The sequence below is a fragment of the Stenella coeruleoalba genome (genome assembly GCF_951394435.1).
Source record: "Stenella coeruleoalba genome assembly, chromosome: 13".
NCBI classification, from domain to species: Eukaryota; Metazoa; Chordata; class Mammalia; order Artiodactyla; family Delphinidae; genus Stenella; species Stenella coeruleoalba.
In genome coordinates this window covers 74,303,709-74,328,452 of record NC_137159.1, presented here as the reverse complement: position 1 = coordinate 74,328,452, position 24,744 = coordinate 74,303,709, and the positions used below count along the sequence as shown (strand labels likewise).

General features: G+C 39.4%; 1 protein-coding gene and 1 long non-coding RNA gene across 4 annotated transcripts in view; one reads left to right on the top strand and one right to left on the bottom strand.

Moving 5' to 3' along the window:
• The window catches only part of APOB (apolipoprotein B), a 113,322-nt gene extending 92,684 nt beyond the window's left edge, over positions 1-20,638 (bottom strand). For all 3 annotated transcript variants that reach the window (XM_079941279.1, XM_079941278.1, XM_079941277.1), the window contains exons 1-3: positions 20,510-20,638; positions 20,205-20,318; positions 15,707-15,789 (exon numbers count right to left, since the gene is read on the bottom strand). The gene's annotated coding sequence lies outside the window, so the exon portion shown is untranslated. The remainder of the gene's footprint in view (positions 1-15,706; positions 15,790-20,204; positions 20,319-20,509) is intronic.
• Positions 20,639-20,714: 76 nt separating this feature from the next.
• LOC307195904 overlaps positions 20,715-24,744 on the top strand; it is a 438,834-nt gene continuing 434,804 nt past the window's right edge. The window contains exon 1 of the long non-coding RNA XR_013830986.1: positions 20,715-20,772. This is a non-coding gene — a long non-coding RNA (uncharacterized lncRNA). The remainder of the gene's footprint in view (positions 20,773-24,744) is intronic.

Sequence of the window (24,744 nt, the reverse complement as noted above, 5' to 3'; positions counted from 1 at the left end):
GGAAGATGCTTCCTAAGCCTGGAAATAAAGTTTTGACTGTACTCATTCAAAGGCCTATGTCCAGTCGAGGTCCACATATCCACGGAGCCAGCCTTCTCTAGTCACTCCGATCCAGTGTGCTCACTACTGCCTCCTTGCACCTCTTGAGAAGCTTCGAATCACAGAGTGGTGCCTATTAGTCTGGACTGTTTTATGTATTGTCCAGTTTTTCTAACAAAATGGTAACTTCCATATGTTTTCTTTTGTATTCATATCCCCCATATCCTTTGCCAAGTGGGGACCATGTAGTGACCATTATCTTCTTTTTTACATTGTGATAAAATATACATGACATAAACTTCACCATTTTAACCATTTTTAAGTGTACAGCTCTGTGGCATTAAGCACACTCACACTACTGTGCAACTATCACCACCATCCATCTCCAGAAATTGTTCATCATCCCAAACTGAAACTCTGTACCCATTAAACCATAACTTCCTCTTCTCCCCTCCTCCCTAACCCCTGGCAATAACCATTTGACTTTCTGTTTCTATGAGTCTGACTATCCTTATATAACTGGAATTGATCATACAATCTTTGTTCTTTTGTGTCTGGCTTATTTCACTTAGCATCACGTTGTCAAGGTTCTTCCATGTTGTAGTGTGTGTCAGAACTTCATTTCTTTTTTAGACTGAATGATATTCCATTGTATGTATATACTACATTTTGCCTCTTCATTCATCCATGGATGGACATTTGGGTTGTTTCTTCATTTTGGCTATTGTGAATAGTGCTGCTATGAATGCTTGTACAAAAATATCTGTTTGAATCCTTCTCAAATTTTTGGGGTATATACCCAGTAGTAGTAGTAGTAGGATCATATAGTATTTCTGTGTGTGTGTGTGTGTGTGTGTGTGTGTGTGTGTGTGATTTGAGGAACCACTCTACTACTTTCCACAGTACTGCACTGTTTTACATTCCAATGAGCAATGAACGAGGGTTCCAATTTTTCTACATCCTCCCAACACTTATTTTACCATTATTCTTCTGACTTAATCCTCATAACAAATGAAAAATTTTACTGTATCTGTATTACACTTCACAGTTGACAAATTTTTTTTTGCGTATATTACTCCTTTAAACCATTATAATAATCTTCGGTTTAAGTGTTATATTTTTATTACGAAAGAAGAAATTGAAGCTTAAGGGTGTTACATTACTTGTCCAAGACCACAGAGCTAATAAATGGGGAAGTCAAATACATAACTTTACTCCTGACTCTTTTCTTATTGGGAAAATTAAACAGTCTACGTTCTTTGAGATTCTCCCTTGCATGCTCTGTTCACTCTGAATCACAGCATTGAGAAGTTTCCAGGAAAGGATACTTGCTGTTTTCTCACATCTCCTAAGGTATCCAAAAAAAAAAAAAAAGGCTTAAATAAGTAGCAGGAGTGATTTAGGTTAGATATTAACTGGGTGTCTGACGCTGGTGAGACATTGGCAAAGATTACCAAAGGATACTTTGAGATAATTCCCGTCTTGAAAAGTGCTATGGGTTGGATTCCATCCCGGTAGATGCCTGAGGGTGCAGGGAGTAATTCGATGAATGCTTGTTAATTATTTGAAAGCAGGGGACAAACTGGATGACTTCACAGAGTTTCTTCCATTCTCTGATTCTACTAACAAAGATTCTACTGAATGGATTTGTACTACTCAAGAAAGTTGTTCTCCGGTTTTTGGGAATGGGTCTTTTTTTCTTGACCCCCTCATCTCTGATCTCTGGAGAAGGCCTCACTCAGTTCCATTTCATACCCTCAGAGTTAACCAAGGCCTCGGGGGAGAGGGCAGAGATGACCTAACTCACCTGGGGTCCTGAGCTACATCCTGGGCAGTTAGCTTTCTATAACACTGTTGATTTGATTTCACTTTGCTCTCTCCGGGGAGATCTGAAGGAGTTGCAATTTTGGCCTGAGATGCAAGGGGACAGCTTCAATTTTCAACCTTTATGGGTCGTCAGTGCTGAAGCATAAAGAAGGGACAAGGTAGCTGGCTGAAGACAGTTAGCCTAGAAGAAAGATACCTAGTGGGGAAAATAAAATTATCTGGGTATTTGTCTAGATGCTGCCGCAGTCATCGATCTGCCTTAGAGCAGCAGTCTGTAGGGTATTTAGACATCCATGTGATTGTACTCATGGTTGAAACTCCCTTCCCTCTCCGACAGAATTGTAAATTGTACACCTTTTAATGACCCTATAAGCAAGACTAATTCTGCTTCCCTGATGTGCTTAATATCTATGCGTTTTAGTTTCCTCTTTATTCAAAAGAAAGAATCAAAACTTCCCACCTCACCGTTGTTAGAGAGCGAAGTAATGAAGCTTTCTGAAAGGTAGCATGCATTCCAAGTACTTTAAAGACCCTTTCAGGAGAATGTTGAAATTAAGGAAAAACTATTGTAGAAGTCATTTAACAAAATGCTTCCTAAAAAATTAAGGTAATGCACCATATGCAAACAAAAGTGGTAATCAGTTAATAAGTAATGTGTATTTGAAACTCAAAAAGATAAAAATAAGAAATTATTATTTTTTTGAAAAGCAAAAGTACTGCCTCTCACCCACATCCTCTTTCTTTCCTTTCCTATTCTTTGAAGCCCCCTTGCTGGTGGCCCTTACTTCCTACACTTTATTTATTTTATTTATTTATTTATTTATTTTTGCTGTGTTGGGTCTTCGTTTCTGTGCGAGGGCTTTCTCTAGTTGCGGCAAGCGGGGGCCACTCTTCATCGCGGTGCACGGGCCTCTCACTATCGTGGCCTCCCTTGTTGTGGAGCACAGGCTCCAGACGTGCAGGCTCAGTAGTTGTGGCTCACGGGCCTAGCTGCTCCGCAGCATGTGGCATCTTCCCAGACCAGGGCTCGAACCCGTGTCCCCTGCATCGGCAGGCAGATTCTCAACCACTGTGCCACCAGGGAAGCCCCACTTCCTACACTTTATTTGAGAAGCGAAGAACTGGGTTTAGAGGGGCAGTCACTGAAGCACTGCTTTAGTAAACAGCCCAGCTTTTTCAAAAGGCCAGCACTGTTGACCCGAGTAGAGATCACACTGCTCCTGCCTAGGACATTTAGTTTTTAGAACCACAGACCAGAGAATGCAGAACCGGGGAGGGTACTCAGTGATGAGCCCATCCAACCAACCCTGTAATTGTTCAGATAACAAAACTGAAGCCAGGACAGGTGCTGATTTTTTTTTTCTCTGTTACATTTCAGAGCTGGAAATTGAAGACTGCAATGAAAAGCAAGGTAAAAAAAAGGAAAGGGTATATACCCATTTATCTCATACCCAGGGGGTGCTTATTTGCAAGTAGACCTGCCTTCAGATGGTCCACTGGGTCTGCGGAGTTTACAGAACAACTAAAGATCCCTCCAAAGCAGGCGTCTCAATAAATACATGGAGTTAAGGCCAAGAGAACTTAGCTTAGCGCTTAGCTGATCCTCATTCTCGGCAGAACTCCCTTCTAAGCCCAGATCACTTCACATAAGATTAGAAACTGCCCTCCAAAGATCTGCCTCTTTACCTCTTCAGGGCAGCTGGAGGCTTCTGTTGGCAGCTCTAATCAGTCCAAGATCAGCACTAATCCACAAACCTCAATCACTCTGTTTTCAACTCCTCGAGATTGCTTTCTCTCAAATTTAATTGTCTGAATTTTAGCGTCTGTGATAAGAACTCAGGGGTAATATCACACACCTCCAGAATCCTTCCACTGATTACGGACTGTGCCCAGCAAGTGACGAAAGTAGGATTTAGGCAATTAGGAGTGCAGGATTTTCTCGGCCTCGCCAGGATCTTCAGAGAATGTCATGCTGTGCACACTCTCATGGAGCTGGCTTGATTTTGCAATTTTTTACAGCCTATTGTAATATACGGCCTATCTTGAAGAAGGTCCCTGTCCAAGCATGCTTTGATGTTTTATGAAATAAGTGGCAAAATCCAGGCTTTAAACATCAAAAGTAGAAATCCACATTTCTCTGTTTTATTCTGTAAGATTTAACGTGTCAATTATATCTTTAATCACAAAAGAGCAGGGTGAACAAAATGTGCTGTTGTGGGATTATGAAAATGTCTTAATGATTTTATATAATTTAAAATCTTTCTACCAAGAAAATTTATTATATTTATAAGTCATGTGTTTTAAAGACGCCCTCCAGGTGTCGTGGGGCTTGTTGGGCCTCCGAGAGGCTTTGTGACACTGGATCTTAGGCACCCCCTCAGCCCCACCGAGGTGGGAAACACTGACTTCCAGGTTTTTGGCTTCCTTGAGGTTTTATGATTCCATGAAAGCGCTAAGCTCGTCATCATTAAAAATGGATCACTAGGGCCTGGGTGATGGTTTTGATATTATAATAGTTTTACTGTTTTAAAACCCCAGATTTGGGACTTCCCTGGTGGCGCAGTGGGTAAGAATCCGCCTGCCAATGCAGGGGACACGGGTTCAAGCCCTGGTCCGGGAAGATCCCACATGCTGCGGAGCAACTGAGCCAGTGCACCACAACTTCTGAGCCTGTGCTCTACAGCCCGTGAGCCACAACTACTGAACCCGTGTGCCACAACTACTGAAGCCCGCGTGTCTAGAGCCCGTGCTCCGCAACGAGAGAAGCCAGTGCGATGAGAAGCCTGCGCGCCGCAACGAAGAGTAGACCCCCACTCGCTGCAACTAGGGAAAGCCCGGGTGCAGCAACGAAGACCCAACTCATCCAAAAATAGATATAAAGAAAAAAAAAAAAACAGATTTGGAGCTGGAATGCTTCAAGAAATCTCTACTTGAGGAGCTGAAGACACGACAGGTGGTCCTGCAGGAGGGGTGGGGACTGGCAGTACATTATTGTTACTCACACACCTGTGAGTTCTGCTTCTTTGGTGTTTTCGTCAGCGTGACTAACTAAAATGCTCTTTGTTCTCTGTTCCAGAGTCAGAGAAATCCCTGCCACGTGGCACACAGATGTACAACTCTGGGCAAAGGTTTCCACAAATACCATTTCTTCACTCCAAAGTCCATCTATGTGTATTTCCTGAAATACAGAATGCTGCATGTCTGTCTGCTGGTCTCTTACCCTAGGAGCCTCAGCAGCAGAGGCAGAAGGAGCTCCTATAACTCTGGAGATAAAAGACTGGCTCACACAGGCTGATGCTGCTGAGGGGCGCTCACGGACTTTATTTACTGTTCTTTATTCAAACGTACATAGTGTCTGCACTGACAGAGGCAGCCCAGAAAAGAGAAACTGTGTCTATTGTAACTTTTACTTAAGTGGTGTAAATGAAAAGATTTGGTGAGATTTCCATTCAGAGAAAGAGAATGAGTTCAAAAAAACAAAAGAAGACAAGATCTGGGATTAGGTTTGATGGTCTGAAACATACAAGGAAGAAAATAAAATTTCTGATCCCATATCTGGGAGAAAAATCAGAATTTTCAATGGCTATGTTACCCTGCCCCCACCCACCCCTCCCATGAAGAGAGGCAATAGGGAGGTGCTTGAATTCTTTCAGGTCCTATGGTTGTCACTGAGTAATTTGTTTCTTAAGCGTCTCATATAAACATGGCTGAAATAACAGATAAAGCTCATGTGGGTGCCCAACTGGGGGGAGCGCATTTCTAATGTCCAAAGGCCATGTGACAATGCCATCTGAAAAACATGTGACTTGAAGCCAATGCAATGACACTAAACCCACTCTAGTGAGCAATTCTGTGAAAGGCATCCATCTCGGAGCCCAGCCATTAGTGAAACTCAGTATTGTACAACAACCTGACTTACCCCAAGGTCTTACGGCAGAGTCCTGGTATGGTGTTAACCTTTGAATCACCAAATCTGGGAAGGAGCCAGCTGCCTTACAGAACTCCTGAAATTGAAACGCTACCAGAGATGGGAAAGTATGCCTGCCTTAGTAACTCTGATAAGAGGCTCTCGAAAACTGAAAACCACACAATGGCCAACAATGTTTTAGTTTCTGAGAAGTTCCTTGGCTAGTGGGGAAAGCAGATAAAAAAAATAAAAAGCTTAGAAAATAATTCAAGTGTAATAGTAAGGGTAGGTCCAGGGTGCTGTCAGAACACAGAAGAAGGACACCTCATCCAGACAGATGGTAAGGGCCAGGGAAGGCTGTCACTCTGTCTAGTTATAAGAAATTCAGAGTACATTTGATACGTCTTGTCTTGAAGATGACACTTGTCCTCCAAGTAAATCAGACTCTCCCCAGAACCGTGCCAGAGGACTTAGCTCTTCTCATAAAAGCTGTATGTATTTATTCATCTGCATCCTTGGTGAACGCAAGAAAGGTCAGAAATGTGTCAATGTTTAGACATAGGCCAGTGCTACTGCTTTTTAACCTATGGTCCACAGCCTTGTCAACTGAGTTACTGAATTAATATTCCTCCCTACGTGCTTTTCTTTAAAAATCTTGTTCTGGGGCTTCCCTGGTGGCGCAGTGGTTGAGAGTCTGCCTGCCGATGCAGGGGACACGGGTTCGTGCCCCGGTCCAGGAGGATCCCACATGCCGCGGAGCGGCTGGGCCCATGAGCCATGGCCGCTGAGCCTGCACGTCCAGAGCCTGTGCTCTGCAACGGGAGAGGCCACAGCAGTGAGAGGCCCGTGTACCCCCCCCCCAAAAAAAAAAAAAAATCCTGTTCTTTCATGTCTTCCAATCTGAGTGCCTATTTCTCTTTACATGATTTTTAACAAATCTCTACCTAACCACTTAGACAAACTATTTAACTTCATGTGACCTAATTTATTCTGGAAAATAAAAGCATAATTGCCTTAGACAAAATTTTTTTTAGTTTACATTATGCAAGACTTCATCTCACTTGATATTTGCTATTTTCCCTTCCCCGTCTTCTGCATACTTCCAGGAGGTCTCCTGAATAGTCCGTGCCCAAGCAGCATAAGCCCAGGAGTTATTTTCAGTATCAGGTCTCTCTATATAACTAAATACCTAGAAACGTTTCTATTTCCTGTAAAGTCATCTGAGTCAGGTGAGCTGAAAATTGGAGAATGGGCTCTATCTGGGCTGCCTGGAGAGCTCAAGGCCCTAAAAGTGAACGTTGTCTTCTAGCTGTCTGACAAAGCTGTTTATCATTCCTGGCTTTACATCCAGGACAGGGTCTGACCAGCCTGAATCGTGACAAAATTAGACGCATATTGGAAACTTCGTATCCTTTTCTCTTTTCTCACTGGCAATATTCATGTGTCCATTATTCCTCTGGACTAGAGAGGCCAAACCAGCTCAGGAATGACAAAGGCTGGGCCCTTTCAGTTGCAGGCTGGGGTTACACCACGGGTGTCCTCCGGATGCACTCTCTGTCTTATGGTGGGTCTCTAAGAGTGGAATGACTTGTTGTTCAGTAAGGGCCATACTTAAGGATTTTACCCTGAGTTTGGACACAATGCAGGGTCACGTTAATTACCTTGGAAATGAGAGTGGTGGTAGCCAGTGGAGAGACTATTTTGGAATAAGACGGTAACGTTATCCAAAGCCACTTCCAGTTCTAATATAAATATGCACCAATTGATAGAACATGCAGATTTTTCTCATTAGATCTGCTAATGTAGTTAAATGGACAGAGTTTTTAACAGCTCTGTTGAGACATAACTCGCATACCATACAATTCACCCAATTAAAGCATACAATTCAACAGTTTTTAGAACAGTCACATAATTGTACACCCATCACCACAATCTAATTTTAGAATATTTTCATCACACCAAAAAGAAATCCTGTTATCCATTAGCCATCATCATCCAATGTCCCCATTTCCCTCCCAGGCCTAAGCAACCACTAATCTACTGTCTGTCTCTATAGATTTGCCTATTATAGACATTTCATATAAATAGAATCATATAATATATGGTATTTCATGACTGGCTTCTTTCATTTATCATAATGTTTTCAAGGTTCCTCCTGTTGTGGCATCTAACAGGGCTTCATTGTTTGTTATTGCCAAAAAATATTCCATCGTATGAATACACCACTCTTTGTTTTATTGATTCATCAGTCGTTGACATTTGGATTATTTCTACTTTTTGGCTATTATGAATAATGAGATTATGCCTCATTATTTACAATAGCTAAGACATGGAAACAATCTAAGTGTCTATCAACAGATGACTAGATGAAGAAGATGTGGCATTTATACATACAGTGGAATATCATTTAGCCATAAAAAAGGAGGAAATCCTACCAATGTGACAACATGGATGGACCTTGAGGGCATCATGCTAAGTGAAATAAGGCAGACAAATACCATACAATCTAACTTATATGTAGAATCTAAAACAAACAAACAAGCAAACTCATAGAAAAAGAGATCAGATTTGTGGTTACCAGAGGTGGGGGGTGTGTGGATTGGATAAAGGGAGTCAAAAGGTACAAACTTTCAGTTATAAGATAAGTAAGTACTAGGGATGTAATGTACAACATGACTATAGTTAACACTGCTACATGGTATGTATAAAAGTTAAGAGAGTAAATCCTAAGAGTTCTCATCACAAGGAAAACAAATTTTTTTCTCTTTATCTTTTTTTTTTTGGTATCTATATGAGATGATGGATGTTACCTAAATTATTGTGGTAATCATTTCACAATATAAGTCAAACCATTATGCTGTGTACCTTAAACTTATATAATGCAGTATGTTAATTATATCTCAATAAAACTGGAAAAAATGCAGCTATGAACATTCACGTTCAAGTGTTTGCATGGACGTATGTTTTCACCTCTCTTGGGTATATATCTAGGAGTAGAATTGCTGGGTCATATGGTAACTCTATGTTTAACCTGTTAGGAATTGAGAAAACCAGACAAAAATGGGAATTTTTCCTAAGAAAATGTTAAGGACTGGCAATAAAAGGAGATCAAGGTTGGAACTGAAAGGGGCTATCTTCAGCCAGACTGCTCTAAGTCTGATAATCTGGGTATCAAAGGTAGTAACAAAAAATATTTCCTAGGCAACACAGAAAGCAAAACTGCAAGTAAACTTTCCAGTAGTTCTACCATCCCAAGATTTTTTCTGATTCAGACAGGAAGGTAGGTAGATTTTCTATTCTTGTAAATTATTTCCACATGACATGTCTCAGAAGTACTTCAGGAGGAATTGTGTAGATTTCACTGTCTAGAGTCAGATCTGGATCTTATAAAGTTGTGCTGTCAAGTATGATGGCCATTAGTTACATGTTATTAGTTAAACTGGATTTTGCAATTAAGTTAATTAAAATAACATAACATTTAAAATTTAGGTCCTCAGTTGTACTAGCCACACTGCAAGGGTTCGAGAGCCGCATGGGACTCGTGGCTACTGTATTGGGCATTTCCCTCACTGCATAAAGTTCTATCAACAGGATTGCTGTAAAGCACAGGTTCTCAAATGGTGGTGATTTAATACCACCCTCCACCCTCCCAACCCCCCCGCCCCCGCCGCCTCCCTCCACTCCCCTCAAGAAATCTGGCAATGTCTGGAGACATTTTGTTTTTTTCAACTTGGGGAAGGGAAGGTGCTACTGTATCTAGTGGGTAGAGGCAGGGATGCTGCTGAACATTCTGTGATGTGCAGGGCAGTCTCCACAGTGATTAGCTACCCCAGAACATCAAAAGTTCCAAGGTTGAGAAACCCTGTTCTAAAGCAATGATGTCCAAACCTGGCTAGCTTTTTATCAAAAAATCAAAAGAATCACCTGGTCAGCTTTGTAAAAATTCTACGCCTGAGTCCCATCCCTAAGATTCTGGTTAAGGAAGGCTGAAGAGAATCGAGGAACCTGCGTTGTTCAATAGCTTTCGAAGAGATTCTTATGGTTGGCAAGATTAAGAACTATTGTGTGAAAGCAGACTGACTCTGGGCTTTTAATTCAGAGGAAAATCACCTGGTAAACATTAGCAGTACGTCCAGAATAGAGTAATGGCTCCAAGGCTGTTACCTCTTCTGTTTAATTTCTCCAATTACCTATTTCTCAATTAATGGGGTCATTAAGCACTCAAGACCTGCATTAATGTCCCTCCTCTTTAAAAAAAAATTCTTTCATTCTGCATAAATCCAGTTTGCAAATGATTACCTCTTGTTAATTACTGTACACTTTCTATTTACAAACAGAACAAATGACCTAGAAAATATTTGGCAGCTCTCTATGGTCACTGGTGTTTGATGAGAAACAGCTGAGCAAACAAGCATGCCAGCCCTGTAGGTAGTAAGGCACAGCATATTATTATCCATTCCTTTGCTACCAACTAAATACCTGGAAGTAAAATTCATTTTAAGTGCTTTAAAGTTGCATACTTTAAGGTCAATATAATTCTTCTGAACTTAGAAAAGTGTAAAAATGTATTAATTTTAGCTTTAAGGCATTTTTTTCCTCTCCATTTGTCATCACTCTGTAATAAATTACAAAAAGGGAACAGTCCCTGATCTTAAGAAACGTAAAAGGTAGTAGTGGAAAATGCGACATAAACACAAGTATCTGTAAAAAAAAAAAAAAGATGTTAAATTATTTTGAGAGGGTACAAATTTGAGAGGAAGAGATCCTGAGAGATCTGGGAAATTTTCATGGAAGTAGCAGCATGTTCACTCATTCAATAAATATTAGCTGGCGCTACCTCATGCTAGGTCCACCATATTAGGAACTGGGGCTAAGTAGGTGCAATCCCTTTATTCACAGAATTTCATTTCCTGGAGACTAATCAGTCAGTCAACAATTTATTGCGTGCCCATGGCCAGCCAAGCATACAGACCAGCAATGATGATTCAAAGTGATCAGTGTTAACATAGGGGAAGGACATGGTGTAATTAATTACTGGCTGGATTCCTATCACATTGAATCCTCCTTTCTAAGCACTGACATTTCTCTGACTTCATTTGCAAGGCCAGTATCATAGGGCACGCACTCACCCTTGGCAATAATTTAACCATGACATTGAATTCAGGAGCAGCTATTTAGTAAAACGTTGCAATCATCTAGTGGATCACTAGTGTTAACTCTGGCATCCTCCAAGGAATCAGTTAACAACTGTAACTAAGAAACCACTGACATGATCCTCGGTCTAATACCTTTGAGGAAGTTGTGTGATAGAACTAATAGGTATTGACTGTTGTCTGTAAATCTGGTAGCTAGGTCATGTGTGAGATTATTCAGGAATATGATCACAATACAGCACACTTTGTTGGGTGATGTTTAGAGCATGACTGACTTAATCCAACCTCAAAATAATTTTAAATTATAAAACATTTCAAACATATCAAAAGTATAGAAAATAATATAACAGGCACCTACAGGTACTCCCCATAACACCTAAAAGATAATAATATTTTTCTTTTTTTGCCTTCAGTTCCATCTCTGTCATTTTCTCTGGGACACAAATGAAATAAAACACTAAAGATATAGCTAAAATCCCCTTTGCACCCATCCCCCACCCCCCACCCAATTCCTTTAGGCTTCTTTTCTCCCAGGAAAAACTAGTGTCTTAAAGTTGATAAATTAGCATTCTAATTCTTATGAGAATTCTAATTCTAAATAAGGATTAAAAATAAAAATTTTAATTAAAAAATAAAATTTAAATTACAGATTCTTTTCTATGTATGCATGCAAAAAGAATACAGATAGTTTAACATTTACACAAATGTACAATTTTGTACATATCCTTTTGAAACTTATTCTAATTCAAAGTTATGTTTTCAAGATTTTTAGGTATATGTAGATTCAGTTCATTCATTTTCACTACTGGACAGAAGTACATTCATTCAACCTTATTTGTAGTTCAGGTCTCTTTTCCCCATAATATTTTATATTTGCCTTTCCTTTTTTTTTCTTGATCAGTCCTGCAAGAGGTTGGCTCATAATATTCATTTTTTCAAAAACAGGAATTTATCTTTTATTTTATTTGCAGATGACATGATACTATACATAGAAAATCCTAAAGATGCTACCAGAAAACTACTACAGCTATCAATGAATTTGGTGAAGTTGCAGGATATAAAATTAATATACAGAAATCTGTTGCATTTCTATACACTAAAAATGAATGAGAAATTAAGGACATAATCCCATTTACCATCGCATCAAAAAGAATAAAATACCTAGGACTAAACCTACTTGAGGAGGTAAAAGACCTATACTTGGAAAACTGTAAGACACTGATGAAACTGAAGATGACACAAACAGATGCAAAGATGCACTGTGCTCTTGGACTGGAAGAATTAATATTATTAAAATGATCATACTACCCCAGGTAATCTACAGACTTCAGACAATACTACAAAGCTACAAAACAGTGTGGTACTGGCACAGAAACATAGGTCAATGGAACAGAACAGAAATCCCAGAAATAAACCCACACACTTATGGTCAATTAATCTACAACAAAGGAGGCAAGAATATACAATGGAGAAAAGACGGTCTTTTGAATATGTGGTGCTGCGAAAACTGGACAGCTACTTGTAAAAGAGTGAAATTAGAACATTCTCTAACATCATATACAAAAATACACTCAAAATGGATTAAAGACCTAAATGTAAGACTGGATACTATAAAACTCCCAGAGGGAAACATAGAACACTCTGATAAAAATCACAGCAATACTTTTTTGGATCTGTCTCCTAAAGCAAAGGAATAAAAGCAAAAATAAACAAATGGGACCTAATTAAACTTAAAAGTTTTTGCACAGCTAAGGAAACCATCAACAAAACAAAAAGACAACCTACTGAATGGGAGAAGATATTTGCAAATGATGTGACTAATAAGGGGTTAATATCCAACATATATAAATAGCTCATACAACTCAAAATCAAAAAAAAAAACACCAAGAAACAAACCAAGCCACCCAACCAAAAAATGGGTAGAAGAACTGAACAGACATTTTTCCAAAGAGGAAGTGGAGATGGCCAACAAGCACATGAAAAGATGCTCAGCATCACTAGTTGAGCATCTTTATCTCCTCAGACCTGTCAGAATGGCTATCATCAAAAAGAACACCAATAACAAATGTTGGTGAGACAATGGAGGAAAGGAAACCCTCTTACACTATTGGTAGGGATGTAAATTAGTGCAGCCACTGTAAAAAACAATAGGGAGATTTTTCCAAAAAGTAAAATTAGAACTATCATATGACCCAGCAATTCCATTCTTAGGTGTATATCTGAAAAAAACAAAAACACTAGTAATTCGAAAAGATACATGCACCCCAATGTTCACAGCAGCACTGTTTACAATTACCAAGGTATGGAAGCAACTGAAGTGTCCATCAACAGAGTAACCGATAAAGAAGATGTAATGTATATAATGGAATACTACTCAGACATAAAAAAGAATGAAATTTTGCTATTTGTAGCCACATGGATGGACTTTGGAGGGCATTATGCTAAGCGAAATAAGTCAGAGAGAAAGACAAATACTGAATGATACCACATGTGGATTCTAAAAAAATACAACAAACTAGTGAATATTACAGAAGTAGACTCACAGATATAGAGAACAAACTAGTGGTTACCTGTGTGGGGGGGTGGGGGGAGGGATAATATAGGGGTGAGAGTGGGAGGTACTAACTATTGGGTGTAAGACAGGCTCAACCACGTACTGTACAACATGGGGAACTGAGCCAATATTATGTAATAACTGTAAATGGAAAGTAATCTTTAAAAATGTATAAAAAAGTAAAAAAAATTAAAATTAAAAAAGATAATTCTTTTAATAGATTTTAATTTCATTCTTACCTATGCCCCTCTTCTTTTATGTTTACACTACCAACAGTTCTAATCTACATAATCATTAAATTTGTTTAGTTTCCACTTTTATTTTGAGGAATCTTCAATTACTTCACAGATATAGCATCAGCAATTATTTAAATTTATGCTAATTGCTTAATTAGAAGAGATTCGTTTCCTTCTCATTCTTCTGATCACAAATTCTGTTGGCTAAAGCAAATCAAACCATAAGGCCAGCCCAAATTTAAAGGGAAGGGAAATAAACTCCTCCATTCAGTTGTAAGATCTGCAGAGTCGTTTTGCATTTTAACCCTTTTGGTACCTACCCACCCTCAGAAAATCAATGAAATCAATAGTGTGTCTTAAAATTGATGGTGTCTTAGAAGTGAGTTTGCTACATATACAGTAATGTCATCTTAGCTCAAGATGTGGCACATATATACAATGGACTATTACTCAGCCATAAAAAGAAACGAAATTGAGCTATTTGTAATGAGGTGGATAGACCTAGAGTCTGTCCTACAGAGTGAAGTAAGTCAGAAAGAGAAAGACAAATACCGTATGCTAACACATATATATGGAATTTAAGAAAAAAAAAATGTCATGAAGAACGTAGGGGTAAGACAGGAATAAAGACACAGACCTACTAGAGAACGGACTTGAGGATATGGGGAGGGGGAAGGGTGAGCTGTGACAAAGAGAGAGAGAGGCATGGACATATATACACTACCAAACGTAAGGTAGATAGCTAGTGGGAAGCAGCCGCATAGCACAGGGAGATCAGCTCTGCGCTTTGTGACCGCCTGGAGGGGTGGGATAGGGAGGGTGGGAGGGAGGGAGGGAGACGCAAGAGGGAAGAGATATGGGAACATATGTATATGTATAACTGATTCACTTTGTTATAAAGCAGAAACTAACACACCATTGTAAAGCAATTTTTTACCCCAATAAAGATGTTAAAACAAACAAACAAAACATCATGCTCTGTCCTCTGTAATCAGGTCCCTGCTGCCCTTAGGCTGTGTCTCTGAACACGCTTCTCAATTTACCACCACATATCACTGATTTGAGTTCTCTGTGCATTTCATGTTATTTTTCTCTTCTTTGCCTTGGTCTATATTATCCTGACATGCCACCATGTCCTCTGTCTCCGCCTGGCCAACTCCTCCTCATCCTTAAAGTCTTAATTCAGTGTCACCTCCTGGAGTTTAGGAGGAGAAAAAGAATTGGAGTTTTCAGGAAATATGATGAAAAGGGACTTGAAGGCTATGAGGATGGAGCTGGATGCCAGAATGAAGGAGAGCTGTGCTGGCAAATGGCAAAGGGCCGGGTGGAAAGGAAAGGAAGCTAGGGCTGTGATGGCAGGATGAAGCCTGGGTTTTGGAGAAGGAACAGGACAGGGAGCTCCGAAGGAGGTTGGGGAGAAGAAGAATGTGGGCTTATGTGGGAAGTCTTAGCCTTCTAGTTGCCCAGGAGGATGCCACGCTGAACCAGGATCGTGTTTCTGGGACCTGAGAGCAGATATAAGGAAATGGGAGCAAATGGTGCTCTTCTATTTAGTACTTAAAATTGTCTAGTGTAACGTAGCTTGTGATACATATACCATTTTGGGAAAACATTTCAACAATATCGTGTTTAACAGCCACAAAGTAATCAGCTGTATGATCTGAATTCCTTATTGTTGAACCTTTACGTTGTTTCCAGTTCACATTATTATAAGCAAAGCCGTATGGAATGTCCCTGCAGCTAGATTTTTGCTCATAGCCACAATAATTTTTTTAAGAGACATGACTAGGGGTGGGAGAGTGGTTCTGGGAAAGGGGAATGCCAGGGCAAAGGATATAAACACTTTTAAAGCTTTGGATATGTAGTTTTTGAATTGCTCCAGTTAACACTTCTACCACAAGTATATGACAGTACCTGCTCACTAACACTGTGTATTTGAAAAAAAAAGAGGTCAGGTTTAATTGCATCTTAAGTAGAAAAGATATCTTACCTTAGGAAGCGACAGAATGACTGCAGCTGTACCGGCACCGAGAGTGAGATCACAAACAAGTTTGTGCTGCCTCCTGGTGGCACCTAACAAACCAGCATGACAGAAAACCCAGTTAACCTGAAAGGAGACTATCTGAACAAGTTGTCAAGAGTTAATTTATTTAACGCTGAAGTTCTAGAAAGTGGGTAGCAGAAACACAGAAAAAATGGACCTGACTTTAGGATACAGGAGGATATGGGAAAAATATTCTTACCCACAGTATAGCACATGGCATGACATGCATGATATACTCAGAGATGATTTACTAAACTTAATGATAACAAAAGAAAATTAATGTTCAAATGGCGTGTTCTGAGGAGGGATCACGTGAAGCTTCCATGAAGGGGGTGATGGAAACGACTATATTTTATAGATTTTATATCTGCTTTTCCTACAAGATGGTGAAGGCAATGAGGCACAAAAATTTAAGAGACTTGCCCAGTTCACAGTCTTCTAGAGTAATTGTTTCACTGAAAAGAACACTCTTAATAGTAGCTATGTACTCTGGATCTTAGACTGGTTTAGTGAAGCTGGGTTATTTTTACTTTTGTATGCTTCCTATGTCCAAAACACTGTGCTCCCTATTAAGGACAAAAGAGGAAAGGAAAAGGGAAAGAGGTGCAACAACAAATGACACAGTTGTGGCCCTAATAGGAGCTGTTAATCCACTGCTGTTTTCTAGAGTTCCATTTTCTGCTCTGCTTACGTGTTCCAGGTAATCTCATCTACTCCCAGGACTGCAAATACCACCTGCACAGTAATGTATTTGTTCATTCAACCTTTCACTTAAAGATTCACTGAGGAAAAACAATACATTCAGTATTATTTCTATGAGACTTGATGTTGTAGGAGAAACAGACATCAGTAGTCATACAAATAAATATGTATTTACAGATTATAGTTAGTAAGGGAAAAAGTCCAGGTTGCTGTGAGAAAATATAATTTAGTAGTTCAGTGGTTCTTCAACTTTTTTGCTGTCATACCATTAATGCGCCCATGTCTCTAATGACTGAATGATTGATTGAGGACTTGACTAGATTCTTCAATCTTCATTTTTTTTTTTTTAAGTGCTAAAATTAGAGACTACTTGGCTTGAATCATCTTTCTTAGCCTCTGGGAAGTTTCATTAAAAGGCCTTATCAAAAATGATCAAATTACATGTGTTATTCTTTCACTTAGATGTGACTGACTTAGCAGATATACTCAGAAAAAATAGTTAATTTCCACAATTTTTTTTCAAAGCTTGTTTTTCTCTTTTTACATTGAGGTATAACATAAAGTATACTTGTCTTAAGCGTACAGATCAGTCAACTTTTAACATAAAGACACTGGTAGCAATAAATCCTGGAGTTGAAGATTTGGTGAATTCAATTTCTAAAAAGTTTCTGCATGTAACCTAATTGCCAAAGTGAGTTCTATTTTCAAATCATTTAGCCAAATCTACCTTGTTTTCTCTCAGATCAATTCTGACTTTCATTTCAAATCAACGTTTTAGTTAAGCATCTCTATGATGATCATCTTATTTCTGAATTCTAATTCGAAGATAGATTGGTAAATAAGGAAAGGACCCTTGCTGTGAGTTTGTAGCCTGGATGAAATGAAGTACTTCTGCTTTAAAATGCCTCACCTACATTTTGGGGTTTGATCTAATAGAACTTTCTCTTCGGAACACTGTATTTTTTAAAAATGTCAAAAATGGGGGGAAAAAAAAAAGAAATCTGTTCTTAACTTTGCTAGGGTTGCCAGATAAAACACTGAATGCCCAGCTACATTTGAATTTCAGAAACTAATAATTTTTCAGTGTTTTAGTATATCTGAGGCATCCTGTATTCAAACATTTTTTTGTTATCTGAAATTCAAATTTAACTGGGTTTCTGTATTTTTACTTGCTAAATGTGGCAACCCTACCGGTTTGACTCACATTATGTCTATTAACAAACCAACATGCACCAAAATTTTTAATGCTTTGCCTGTCAGAGAAATATGAATAATATAGGGAAAGACACACAGGGAAGTTTCACTGATGCTAAACTAATATTTTGAACTGCTGCCTATTTGTTTGGTCTTCGAGAGGAATTTACACTCCAGGGGAAAGCATAATAATAAATACAGGTACTAGAGACATACTTTTATTTTACAAAGTGAGAACAGGGCAATAGTGAAAGGGAAGGAGAAAAGGAGAATCAATCACCTACTTCGGCTTGTGGGTGGCTTGGTTCTCAATATTAGGAAAGGGTGCACATAAAAGGTGAGGCTCTGGAAATTAACTCCTTTATAGCTATTATGCCTGTGCCCCCTTGGGAAATCTTTGGGCATTTCTAAGTATATGGTAATCCAGTTTGATGACTGCTCACCCAGAGCCTAGGAAAGTCTTCTCAGAGGAGGTGTCATTTAAGCTGAGAAATGAAGGGTGAGTAGGAGTAAATTAAGTACAGGGAGCAGATGGTGTATCAGATGTTCACAGAAACTCCTCCCAGCAGATCTCCGGAAAAATCATATAAGTTAGAAAGGGTAAGGTGATAATTGAAGTTAAAATGTCCCAAGGTCCTTATATTGTTCATGAGGAGGGTAAAGATATTTATTAACTTCAGAATTTGTTCAATTAAATGTGTTATAAATTGTAGGGTGACCACCAAAAGATAGTACCAGAGTGAGTAACTTCCCACGTAGTAGAGAAGAAAATGGCACGTGGGAGTGGGGGTGAGGCAGGGAAGGACACGTTCAGTAAAAATTCAACTTCAAAGAAAGCATCAATGGAGAAACCTAGAAAACGCAACAAAAGCTTAAAGTAGTAGAAATGAAGCACAGAATACCAGAAAGCACAATCAATGTCAATGAACCAAAAAAAAATGCTTCTAATGCTGCATAAACATCAAATAAACACACAAAAAGCAAGCAAGCAAACCCTGAGCTACAAGTTGTTTACAAGAAACACACTTAAAACATAAGGACACAGAGGTTCCTAGGTGAAACATAGAGAAAGATAAGCCAAGGCAAATACCAACTAAATGAAAGTTGGCATGGCTAAATCAATATCAGGAAAAACAGACTTCAAGACAAAAATTTTCTGGACTTGAAAAAGGTGATTACAAATTGTTAAAATGAGAAAATCACCAGGAAGAAATTTTAAACCTTTACATGCTTTATAAACATGGATTCTAAATATAGAAAGGGAAAATTGGCAGCCTTAACAGAAGCTGACAGAAATCACTTTCTTTACCTGATACAGCTGACAAAAACATCAGTAAGGATATAGAACACTTGAACACAATTAACTACTTGATCTAATGTTTACAACATGATCAGATACTAGGGTATGAAGGAAATCTGAAGACATTTTAAGTGATTGATATTATACAGACCAAGTTCTCTGACCATAATGTGGTTAATTAATGCAAGTAAGTTATAGATGAATATCAAAAAGCTTCCACATATCTGGAAATTAAGAAAAATTGTCTTTGACCCATAGACTACAAAAGAACTCTCAATAGGAATTAGAAAAATTTAAAGCTGAATGATAACGAAAGTATGCCACAAAAACCTAAAGGATACATCTAAAGCAGTACAGGAAGATTAATAGCTTGCACTTTTTAGGAAAGAAGAGGTTAAAAATAAAGACAGTCAACACTCAACAGAAGAAGTTGAAAATTAGTAGGATAAACTAAAATATGTTTTTAAAAAGGAAAGAATACAAATAAGGAAAGAAATACAAAAGAGAACAACAATTAGAACAAGAAAAACCAATCGAAAAAATTAATAAGATTTGTCAAGAAAAAACTGAGAAGACATAAATGAACAAAGTACAGAATAAAGGAGGAAATGGTCAGGCACAGACTTTAAAATAATATGCTTGTATTATTAAAACCATACATTAATAAAGTTGAAAATCTAGGGGAAATGGATACACTTAGAGAGAAAAAAAGATGACAAAATTCATTCGAGGAATAGAAAACGTCACTAGACCTGTGGGCATGAAAGAATTTATATGGGAGTCACAGATTTCTGTCTTCCCCAAAACACCCACACCTAGATGACTTCGTGGCTGTTCTTTTTTTCAAGGAACTGTGAATTAATTTGTAATATAAATTTCTACCTAATACAGAAAAACAGTGACAGTGGCACACAGCTCTTTTTAGGTTAGTGTAATTTTTTTAAATTAATTTTTCTTTTTCTTTTGAAATAACTTCAAACATACAGGAAAGATACAAGAGTAGAAAGAACATACCCCTCCCCCGCAAACCCCCCAAATTTGAAAGTAAACTGCTGACATCATACCCAATCACTCCCAGTACTTCAGTATCTATTTTCTACAAGCAAGGGCTTTTTCTTACATAATCCCCAAACACCCTTTGAGATCAGGAAGTTAACATCATAAATGACTACTATCTATTTCATAGATCCAATTCCAGTTTCTACAAAATAGAGAAATAGAACTAAACGCAATAACATACATAAATACCTGATTCACAGGTGCTCAATAAATGGCCGTTACTTTCTCCAGTCCGTAAATTCACTGGGGGCTCCTGGGCTTCTTTCTTGCGCAGCCACCGCGGAGATCTGCGTGCTCTGCAGTCTTCGCACAACCAGAGAAGTGGGGTGACCGCCCCGCCCCGTGCCACATCCACGCGACAATCTACACCCTTTACCCACCCCCCCCACCCCCCCCACCCCCCCACCCCCACCCCCCCAGCCCAGAGACCTTCCACAAGGCTCTAACCCAGGACTTAGCCGGGCCCTGAGAGACAAGGCTGTGACGATGCTCACCTGGAGCTAGAAGCTCAGATTGGGAACCGCCCTGCCCGGGACCCGGGCAGCTATTGTCTTCGGGCTGGAGGAACTAGGCGCAGCTGCGAGCCTCCCGCTGTGCCCGCGGCCTTCACGCCCTGCGCATGCGCCCCGCGGCGAACGAGGGCCGAGAACACGCTTTAAATGTGCCGCCATCTTGGGCTGTGGCTGTCTCCCGGGTGCTGCGGACAGAACTGCGTGACCTGCGCACAGAGCTGCGTGACCTGCGCTGGCCGCTCTCTGTAAGTCCGTGCTTTACTTTTTAATGGTCAGCCTGCTGTAGGCAGTATTGTTTTCGATGGTGTCCGGTCTGCAGCCCCTCTACCCCTTTGTTCCTTGAGCCGTCGTGGCTTTGGCCTCAGGAGCGGGGCCGGCCCTCAGCCCTCGGTCTGTTGTAGGATCCTGTCAGCTCCGCGACCTCCCTGCCTCATATCGGCGTTTGTTAGTCGGCTCCCTGTGGGTGCCGGGTATCGTTGACATGAAAAATGCCGTTTTCAGAGAGGGTGTATCCCCCAGGGTCGGCTCAGTGATGGCTGATAGTGTTCCCCGGGGGCTTTTACTGTGGAGGTCAAAAGGCATCAAGTCAGAGTGTGGAGGTGCTCTTCAGAAGAAACTGAGTTTTGCTGAGTCACTTGATTGATGTAATACTTTAATACAATTCAAGAATAACTTTCTACCTTTTAGAATTTAGGGAAAAACGTGCCAGCCCTTTGCAGTATAGCAGCTAAACAGAAGGTGAAGTTCATCCCCCCCCTCCCGTTTCGCCAATTCCAACTCGTGATTTATCCTTCATCCCTTCATCTGTTTGCAGAGAGACACATATTCCTGTACATATGTAGGATATAATTTTTATTTTCTGAACCTTACTCAGGCCCCACCCCCCGCAACTTAACAGGATTCCTAAGACCTGTTCATCAGAGCCAATAAAAATAGGTGTAATTTAGCGCTTTTCAGTAGTAACCCAAAGAATGAGATGCTCCGTAATTTACTTTACTCTTCCACCATTAATAAACTTTAGGTTGTGTGTGTGAGTAAAATTTATTTTACTCTTCCATCATTAATAAACTTTAGGTTGTGTTCAGCTTTACTGAAGTATAAGCGAGGTACAACAAACTGCACGTGAAGTGTACAATTTGACATATGACAAATGTATATGCCCCTGAAACTATTATAATTGAGATAATAGATATATCCATCACCCCCAAGAGTTTCTTCTGCCCCCCTCACTATAGATTAGTTTGCATTTTCTAGAAATTTTACATAAATGGAATACAGTGTATATTCCCTTAGCTTTCTTTCACTCAGAATAATTACTTTTGAGATCCATCTGTGTTGTGTTGTGTATCAATACTTTGTTCCTTTTTATTGCTGATTAGTTTCCATTGTGTGGCGTACAGTCGTATGGTTCCATTTTTACTTCAGGAACAAACTGGTCATTCAGATTTGGATATTTTGCAGACATTTTCTTGAAAATGAGTAGAGTGAGCTTGACACTTTAAGGAAACAGCTGATGGTGTTTGTCAATGATAAAATTCAGGCTTTAAAGCCCGAATTGGAAAGGTGGAAAACTTGTGCCTGTCACCGCAAGCTTTGACGACTTCCCAGTATTTGAGTTTTATTAATGAGGTTGGTGGTGATATTAATTTAAGATGTTGGGTAATGTGCTATGTCAGTATATGGAAGTTCTGTATAACTGAACCAGTATTTTCAAATGAATCAATGTAATATCTTTTAAAATCATTCATGTTTAAAAATTCCATTCAAAATGCATGATAGACTAAGGGAGTTTAAGGTAACAGTACAAAAAGTTTATTTATATGGTTTAATATTTCATGTTGTAAATAATTTTTAAGAAATGACCACTTATAGAGTTTTTGTGAAAATCAAAAAAAGACTATCCTCAGTTATATAAAAAAGCTGTTAAAGCGTTCCTCCCTTCTTTGAGTTGGCCAAAAAGTTTGTTTGGGTTTTCCTGTAAGATGAAAACCTGAACAAACTTTTTGGCCAACCCAATACATTATCTGTGTGTGGCCAGCTTTTATTCACATACTTTACCCAGAGCAACCTATTGCAACATACTGAATGCAGAAGCAGCTGTGAGAATACAGCTACTTTCTATTAAGCAGACATTGAGATTTTCAAAAATTGTAAAGCCATATTACTCGTTAAATTTTTTTGGTTCTGAAAAAAATATTTCATGAAAATATTAACATTTAATGGGTTTATTGTTATTTGAAAGTGAGTTCCTAAATATTTTATTTATTTATTTTTAAAATGTTGAGCCTTCTTTTAATTTATTTATTTTTATTTTTGGCTGTGTTGGATCTTCGTTTCTGTGCAAGGGCTTTCTCTAGTTGTGGTAAGCGGGGGCCACTCTTCATCGCGGTGCGCGGGCCTCCCACTGCCGTGACCGCTCTTGTTGTGGAGCACAGGCTCCAAACGCGCAGGCTCAGTAGTTGTGGCTCACGGGCCCAGTTGCTCCGCGGCAGGTGGGATCCTCCCAGACCAGGGCTCAAACCCGTGTCCCCTGCACTAGCAGGCAGATGCTCAAACACTGCGCCACCAGGGAAGCCCAAGTTCCTAAATATTTTAAAATTTTCTGTTATTTCTAATGTGGTGAATGTTGACAGAAGCCAGATAAATGCTCTTTGGGTTATGTCCTAGCTGGGGTTGCTGTAACAAAATACCTTAAACTGAATGGCCTATGAACAAGAGAAACCTATTTCTCACAGTTCTGCAGGCTGGGAAGTCCAACATCAAGGAGCTAGCAGATCTGATGTCTGGTGAGAGCCTGCTTCCTAGTTTATAGATGCCTGTGTTTTCATTGTATGCTCACACAGCAGAGAGCAGAGAGAAGCAAGCTCTTGTGATTCTTATCACTAATCACTAATTAGTGAAGGACACTGATTACATTCAGGAAGGCTCAATCCTCATAACATCATCTTATCCCCTCACATTGGGAGATAGAGTTTCAACATATGAATTTGGGGAGAGAGGACACACAACCTCAGTCCATAACAGGGTCCTCGTTAACTTTTAGGTGTATAAAAGGGTCCTGAGGCCAAATATTTGAGAACCACTGGTTTAATGGAACTTTTTTTGGTGCTAGAGAAAGAGGAGTTGGGGGGTGGCTAGAGACAACTAAATTAGAGGAAGCTTGCTGTTTTAAATAGTGGTCAGGGAATGCTTCACCTGGAAGGAAACGTTTCTGACCAAAAACTTGAAGGAGGTGAGGGAGCAAGCTGTGCTTTGGGAACAAGAGGCTCAGAACCCAGAGGCAAGAAGTTCAAGGATTGGCAAGATACTGTAGCTGCAGTGTGATGAGTGTAATAGCAATAAGGTAAGAGAAAACGTGGGAGGTCCTGGTGGTGGTGATAGCCGTTAGATCTCATAAGGAGAGGACTTCATAAGCCATTGTGATGGTTTTAGTTTTTAGGAGCTACCGAATTTCTTGAGCCCAGTAGTGCATGTTGTGGTCTTATATTTTAAAAATCATTCTGGTTACAATGTTGAGAATAGTCATGAATGGGGGTAGGGTAGAGTTAAGGATAGAAGCAGGAAGACAAGTTAGGAATGCAGTATTACAGATGACAGGAAGGTAGTTTGGGCCAGGGTTGTAGCAGCAGAGATGGAAGAAAGTGTCAGAATTTTTCTGTGCTGTGAAGATGAACCTAATAGGATTTCCTGATGGATTGTGTGTGGGATGCAAAGAAGTGGAGTCAAGGGTGATTGAAGATATTTGGCCTGAGCAAATCTTTTTTATGTGGTAGATTATATTGACTTTTAATTGATGTCAACTTTGTTATACCTTCATTTTTTTGTCTGTGATTTTCTAAAATTTTAATTTTTTTTGTAGCCTCTAGGTTTTATCTCTTGAAGAAAGCTTTAATGTAAGATTAGATTATTTTCTACTAATTCTCTTAGATGGTTTTAAAAAATTAGTTCTTTATCTGTTTGGGATTTGTTTTTGCTTTTGGTTAAACATTTTCTCAACCTCTGCAATATTGTCACTTTGGTGTGGATAATTGTTTTTTTGTGGGAGGTTCTTCTGTGCATTGTAGGATATTTAGCAACATCTCTGGCATATACCTACTATATGCCTGTGGGAACGCCTGCCCTGACCCAGGCCCAGTTATGACAAGGGAATATATCTCCAGACATCGTCAAATATTCCCTGTGGGACAATATTGTCCCTGGTTAAGGAACTACTTCAA